Source organism: Choristoneura fumiferana, chromosome 3 (assembly GCF_025370935.1).
Source record: "Choristoneura fumiferana chromosome 3, NRCan_CFum_1, whole genome shotgun sequence".
Taxonomy (NCBI): domain Eukaryota; kingdom Metazoa; phylum Arthropoda; class Insecta; order Lepidoptera; family Tortricidae; genus Choristoneura; species Choristoneura fumiferana.
Genome location: NC_133474.1, coordinates 6,270,194 through 6,278,379, shown reverse-complemented (window position 1 = coordinate 6,278,379; position 8,186 = coordinate 6,270,194). Strand labels below are relative to the sequence as shown.

General features: G+C 38.3%; 1 pseudogene; it reads right to left on the bottom strand.

Moving 5' to 3' along the window:
- Nucleotides 1-5,902: 5,902 nt before the first annotated feature.
- Nucleotides 5,903-7,027, bottom strand: LOC141426194 (cAMP-dependent protein kinase catalytic subunit alpha pseudogene; annotated as a pseudogene).
- Nucleotides 7,028-8,186: the final 1,159 nt, after the last annotated feature.

Genomic DNA, 8,186 nt, shown 5'->3' with positions numbered 1-8,186 from the left:
CTGAAATAACACATAGGCTACTATTATTTCCGATATTCCACGGGATAGGGATAAAATCTTGAAATAATAACGCTGGGCTTAGAGTCATGAAATTTGGTATGTAGGTAACTGGACATCTGGAATAACACTTAAGTGACTTTTTGACCCGATATTCCTACGGGATAACTAGGGATAAAATCTCGAAATAACAACCACTGGGCTTAGAGCCATGAAATTTGGTATGTAGGTAGCTGGACCTCTGGAATAAAACATAGGCTACTATTTATTCCGATATTCCCACGGGATAGGGATAAAATCTCGAAATATAACCGCTGGGCTTAAAGTCATGAAATTTGGTATGTAGGTAACTGGACATCTGGAAATCACTTAAGTGACTTTTTGACCGATATTCCACGGATAACTAGGCATAAATCTCGAAATAGCAACCACTGGGCTTAGAGCCATGAAATTTGGTATGTAGGTAGCTGGACCTCTGGATAACACTAGGCTACTTTTTATTCCGATATTCCCACGGGATAGGGATACAATCTTGAAATACAAAACCGCTGGGCTTAGAGGCAATGAAATTTGGTATGTAGGTAGCCGGACGTCTGGAATAATACATAAGTACGCTACTTTTTATCCGATATTTCCACGGGATAGTTTTGTAACTAAGAGACCCCATACATCCGTGTATTATTGTTATTATTATTTTGTATTTTTTTCTTTAATTGTATACTTACTGTAGTTTTTAAGTATTATTTGTACTTATTTTATTTTGAAAAAATGATTCTGCCAAGCTTCTTGCGGCGCATTCTTCTTGGCAATGATGGTCTTTCCGAAAGTGCTGGTATTTAAAAAATGACGTGTAAAAGTGCCCATTGTGGCCTATTTTACTGAATAAATGATATGAATTTGAATTTGGATAGGGAAAAATTTTGTAAATTTTAGCACTGGGTTTAGAGTTTGAATTTTGTACAGTTATTCACAACACACCTCAATGAAGACACGATATAATTTTGGGAATTTCCAGGGGAATTTTGTAAAATCCCGAAATTTCAATTGCAACTACCAGACCGAATAGTTTACGCGTGCGAAGCCGCGGGTAAAAGCTAGTCTTTACATAATGCTGATAGTTAAATCTCAATGCATGGCTAAGTAACTATTGCAGATTGAAACAATGGAACTATTTTATTACTAAGTGGTGATTAGTCTCAAAATATTGTTGTATTACGCTGTCAAAAGATCAGTGTGAATTCTTCGGCAAAAACGTCAATGGCGGCATTCAAAGCGAAGCAATTTCGAAACCTGTTAGCGGATGGAAGCTGGTATCGTGAGAAGAGGAGCCGTTCAATTAAGTATATTAAATTAACTTCTACAGACAGATCTGCGCCGGCGCAGGCTGATAGCGAGATAAACAGGGGGGCTACTATGAAATTTTAAAATCGAGGTTCGTATCGTATCGTCCCTCTCACTCTCGTGTTGAGTAATATAAGCGTCAGCGGGACGGCAAGATACGAAGTTCGAATTTTGCTCTTCGTAGTATAGGGCCAGATGCGCTTGAGTTTAACGCTCATTTCGCAATCACAAGAGGCTCTTGTTAACCATGTTTGCTTCACATAATCCCTCCTTTTAGAAATAATGCTATTAACTCGAGCACTTGATGAGAGAGTGTTATTATCAGTACGGCATAGTACCTAAACTACAAATTATATGTTTCACTGGAGATGAGTCTGCTACACGTAATATGGGGAATTCATGTTGAACTCCTAGCCACTTATCGTTTTATTACACGGTAAGTCGTTAGTTCATGTAGCTTTTTTAAAAACTTTTTATTACTTTAATCGTAAAGCGTGTGCGAGATAAAAATAACGAAATATCAAAAGGATTCAACTTATTTTAAAGGGTAGGTACCTATTTAAAGGGCATTTTCCCTAGCGATTGAATATTTTCATTAAATATTGAAACGACGTATTTTATTATTACATAGCTTAACGAATTGTTATTATTTAAATAATGTACAAAAATTTATATAAAGTTTTCTACTTATTTCTACATTAAAAAAAACTGATAGTTTAACCTCATCGTTACCTCATTCGTTTTTTACTTTGCCGTATTGTACCATATAATATTTTGTCTAGCTCGAAACTTACATAGTATTACTGTGGTGTCATTTTCAGATGGTTCTCTTTCAAGTACTAGTGAGTGTTGAGATCGATCGTACCCTAGTTGGAACCCTCTTATCTCGCCCTTTCTGCATCGAACACAGAATCTGCATCGTCGGTGACCCAAATTGCAGGCTTGGACGAATAGCTGTTGTGTCATACTTTGTATTTACTATGTTTGTACAATATGTTGGTTTCATGTTCATCTCAGTGACTTGCTTGCTTACACCTGCGGCGGGCAGGGTGTGGTAAGTATCAACGGATTATAAATAAAACTTAGAAAATCTGATTTCACTTTTCTCAACTCATAACTTCAGTTCTTATAATGTATGTAACGCTCAGAAATTATTTGTCGGGTGCCTTTCGTACCTATCTAATTATATAGGTGTTGTCACAGCCAAGATAGATCACAAATCACTTAACGTAACTCTATCGCAACATTACAACTATCTAAGCTCAATAACTCGTCCGTCGAGCGTGCTAGACGGGCTTTCAGAGCCCTTGCCCAGCCTCTTATGTAATTTTGTTTTATGCTCCCGTCGATTGCTTGTGTAATCTATACATCTTGTGTTAACCCGTTAACTGTGTTAGCATTAGCATTTAAGGTTTCGGTTCTTTAGCGGTCTGTTGATGTTTTTACGTTGTTTTTGATACGCGTTTCTTAGTTGCTTTTTAATATTAAGTCTTCGTTGACGTTACTAGATTTTCTAAGTCTTGTTTCCCATGTAACAAAGAAGCTGTAAACTAATTTGAAACTACGCCGCTAAAACCTAGTTTTAGTTTGATTTCGTTTAGTTCCTTGCGCAACATGCCATTGTGAATGAATAAACCGCTTTGAACTCTGAATTGGCAAGGCTTGAATGCCAGTAAAGGTGGAGTTGCATATGTTTAAGAACATAAGGTTTTTAGTACACTTGTAGTTAAAAAAACTTCACTTATTACAATATCATATCGAAAAGTGGCATTCGTCATGATTATCATAAATCCATAATCCTTAGATACCCACGGTTTTTGCGAAAAGTTTTGTTGGATTTATCTAAATTCAAATTGTATTGTATTTATTAATAATCCAAGCCTAAAGTATGACACTATTAGTTAAGTTTTAATTTAATCGTTCTGTAAGAATACACATACTTTTAGGAATAAATATTGAGTCAATTTACCCGATAGTTGGTTGACCTCTCTTGGTAATCTACGTTACTACGTTCTGACAGCAATATTGTTTTCCATAAGACAATGGAAATCTTCGTGGAAGTATCGCATTATAGTGCGCTAATGTCACATTATACGGAACAAATGGTCTCTTCAGAAGGCTCATGGCTTCTCGGAGTTGGGATCTAGCCACTTCCTGGCGTCGTCCTCGCGAGTGGAATGGGACGGAACTTCGCTTCCTTCACTTTCCACTTCGCTGATTCAACGATATCAGTGACCCAAGGGTTGCATGGAGTGAGTTAGGCCTACTACATCAACCGACCTACTTCAGTATCATTTTTCTGTAATACGTTCGTTGCATTTGCTAGTATCATTATGTTGCGTGCCAGCAGGGCTACTACGAAACTCGAAACTCGAAGTTCGTGTCGTGCGGTCCCTCTGACACTTACTCTATTTAATACGAGAGCGAGAGGAACGGTACGACACGAACTTCGAGTTTCGAGTTTCGTAGTAGCCCTGCAGAGCCGCAGTTATGAGCTTTCGCCCTAAACTCGATATACATGTTTAGGTAAATTACACAGGGCACAGTCGACTAAGTTAGTAATGAAATTAATCAAAACTTGACGGGCTTTGTGATAGTGTCTTGAATAAACTTAACATCAACTCTGCTGCGTTAATTAAATTTTGATTACATCTTCGTGGCTTCATTATAATAATCGTGAAAGTTTTTTTACCAAAAGCAGTTTCAAAGCAAATTTACTTTTGCAATAATTGACTTTGCTAGTATAAATTCATTTAGATCTTTACCGATCGTTTGCACATTTTTCATTGTAGTTTCTAGTTTCAAGTTTACTGACATAGTAATACGATAGAGCTTTTTTAGCATACTAACTATTAATATTCTTGTGTCATCAGTTTTTATTCATCTCCGTAGCTCATAAACGCGCCTGCATAATAAAGGTGTCTCAAGAGCTTTGTATGGTAATCCGGACTCGTCTCTGTGAGTTCTTGAGTCAAAACTATAATCATTCTGATTGACGACCTCCTTTCGACGCGGGGGTAAGAGAAAAGGACGTCTCGGTTTCGATGTTGTGGTAAAAAGGGCGATTTTATAAGTATGCATTCGTGAATCAAAACTAATATTAAAAATGCGAAAGTGTGTGTGTTTGTATGTTTGTCCGTCTTTCACGTCGAAACGGAGCGACAAATTAACGTGATTTTTGGCATAGAGATAGTTTATGGGCCAGAGAGTGGCATAGGCTACTTTTTATCCCGAAAAATGCACAGTTCCCTAGGGAACAGCGCGGAATAACCGAATTCCACGCGGGCGAAGCCGCGGGCAAAAGCTAGTTTGTAATATCTTTGCTTTTCATAAAGTTTGGTAGGTAGACTCAGTCCATGATTCCGAGATGGAAAAACAGGGTCTCCAGATGTGTCCCCAAAATATTGTATGGATGTGTATGTGTCAATGTGTCCGTTTTGTTACGAATTTTTCTTAATATTTTTCGTAACAAAACGGACACATCCATACAATATTTTGGGGACACATCTGGAGACCCTGTTTTTCCATCTTGGAATCAAGGACTGAGTCTACCTCCCAAATTTTGTTGAAATCGGAGAAATAAACTCACAGGGTACAACGGTAGATAGAAATGCCCAATCCTGTATTTGCTGAAATGCCTATGATTTGCGAAATATGAGGTTTTCATTGATCAGCTGATTGGTTCGGTACGGAAAATCGCTGCGATTTCACGCACTATCTATTGTAAATTTACTATATGCCATATAATTTTAACAATTGTAAGATTAGCAAAAGAGTGTTAATAGCATATATTTTTTTCGTTTACCATCAAGTATTAGTTAATATTTTTCATTAGCCTTGATTATTTCCGTGACCTTGAACAAGCTAAGAGTTAATAACGTATCTATCCTGTGTTTTCCTTAAAAAAATACTGGCTGATTGCTCACGCAATAGAGTTTATGTTAAATTACACAGCGACTTCCTGAAACCACTACAAATCGCCTCAAAATTTAGCAACCACAATATTAAATCTATTTAAAATTCAAGTACCTTACAGGTTTATTAACTGCGATACGCATTCATTGCATGCACGCGTAAAATAACCCGCACAAAACTATTGATGGAATGTGCGCACTTAACTAGAGCCAAATAACATCTCGAACCTAATATTTCATTACTCATGCTAATCTTGGCAAAGCTTGAGCACATATTCGGGTCACAACACATACGGTGATATTTGTCGACGACTTCGGAGACTAATACGCCATCTTTTTTTAGTTTCAAAACGAGTCGTGTCATTATGAAAGTACCGAGACAACCAATTACTATATTAAGATCTAAAATAAGAAGTGACAGAGGATGGTCGCGTGCGCCTCCTTATCGTCGGTCCCCGGCGCTGCGTACGCGCAGCGCAAGTCGTGAGGGGAGCCCCACGAGCTAACACATTAGAATTTCAAATCGCGTTCAAATATAACGACTAAGCGCCAAGGCAGACGTTACACATACTGCTTAAACGTTTTATTTTTTTACTGCCGAAATGAATATCAAACCGAAACTTGTTTTTACACGAAACAATTTATTTTATTTAAAAATCAGTAAACTCTGCTGAATACAGGCAATGTGCGGCAGGCGTTATTGCCTCCTCCTCATAGCGCTCAAAATTGCTAGTGTCTCCTGGTGCTTTGTATTTCGGTACAAATGGCGGCGGCGTTCGACAATTCAGGATAGAATCCCACTCTATACCTTTGAACCAAGCGTGGTTTTTTAAATCCAGTACGCCATTTTTCATCACCCCGAATCGTTTGGTTATGTCTACCTGAAGTGTGTTGCGAAGAAGATCCCTTAAATTTGCGTTGAAACTTGAAGGACATCTGTATTTGCCTGAAACTATTTTCTCGTAAGTCTTCATTGGTTCGTTTGCATAGAAAGGCGGGTATCCTGCGTTCATTTCGTAAATGAGTACTCCGAAAGACCACCAGTCCACAGAGGAAGCGTAACCTTTGCTCAGAATCAGCTCAGGGGCCAGATATTCTGGCGTGCCACACAAAGTCCACGTTCTTCCGTGTACTTGCTTACAGAAGCCAAAATCTGTAATCTTTAAATACCCGTTCCTGTCTATCAAAATATTTTCCGGCTTTAAGTCACGGTACACCAGATTGCAGAAGTGTAAATATTCCAAAGCCAATATGACTTGGCTGCCATAAAATTTCGATAGTGGCTCGTCGAACTTATGCATTCGTCTTAGATGAGTGAACATTTCCCCGCCTGGTACGAAGGGCATGACGAAGTATATGTAACTGTTATCCTTGAAACTGAATTCCATCGTTACTGTAAAAGGAAACCGAATAGCTTCTAAAATTCGTTTTTCGTTCAGCGTGTGATCTACTTGTTTCAGTCTAATCACTTTTTCTTTCTCAAGTACTTTCATTGCGTAGTATTTGTAACTTTTCGTGTGCTTTAATAATACTACTCTGCCAAATGCCCCTGTACCTAAAGTTTTTACCCGTTCTAAATCAGATAAGTTCATGTTGAACGTTGGTTTTTTACACCATCGCTCTTCGAACTCTAGCTTCAGCTTATTCATATAAAGCAGATATTGATGCTGCTGCTGCTCCGTGTATCCGTCACGTACTTCCGGCGCGGTAAGTTGCGACACCGCTTTATAAGAGGCATCTTTTGAAGTACTTCCGAGGCTTTTATTAGAATACATTTTTATTTGTTGTTGATATAATTGACGTTATAAGACATTTTGGCTCGTGGCCATGGAGATATTTCCAAACGTCCTCCTAATACGTCGTTACTTATGCGTATGTCATATTAAACCTCCAGCATTGGCAAGCTAATCTTGTATTAATGTGTGTATAAATACAAAACAAACTGTTTATGGTTATAACAGGAAAATCATGATTTCCTCATACAAGTGCCGAAGGGAATGCTGGAATAAACTTCATATGTTTTGTTGAGATGGAAAGTACAGGAGGGTGCATAGCGGCGCGGAGTGAGCAGACTGAGGGGCACGGGGAGGAATCAGCTGTGTCTAGGGGTGACACGCTATGCGGCGGTGGTCGCCGTCTCAACTGGCATATTGATCAGGCGGCACGTGAAACCGGTGTTCCACGAACTTTTTCGTTCCCCTTAAATCGATAACAACCATCGCCTCAGAAGTTATTTCAATTACTATATTTGCACCGACACTAGCTTGGGGGACAGATTTTAATACGCCATAATAAAAACCAATTAAGAAGAGCACCGAGACAAACACTCGTCCCTAATTCGATTGAGTTATGATACGAAACGGTTGACCCATGCCATTTGACGGGCGATAAGTATGTTGATTTAGGCGGAGTCGTTTGCATTTAATTTTGTCGGTCATAATAACGACGCCTTGCTTGACTACATAGTCTATTTCTAAAACAAAAAAACTTATTTTAGCCTAATATATGCAATACATCTGTATCGTTTTCTTTGACTTAAATTTGATAAATCATCTCGATGTATCTCAATTTTATCGTGATAATGCGAACTTCAAATATTTTTAGCCCAATGTCTAGTTGACTATATTAAACTAATGCAGTTAGATGGATAGTTATTGGCAAATTCGGCAAATTGTCGTTTATTGTAGCACAATAGTGGGACGACCGGTAGTATATAAAAGGCACACTTGGTCGGAGTTCGTTATTGTACCGTTATTAAGCCTACTCGCGCACATTCGGCGTACCAATCGCCCGAGACCATTTTTTTATTATGAGGATGATGACGCATTATATAGTAACTACTACTAAATTAGCCAGTAGTATGACTACATACGCTCAAAACTGCTTGGAATTTCTGAATTCTTAAGACACATGTTTTTATCAGCGAGTATAGAT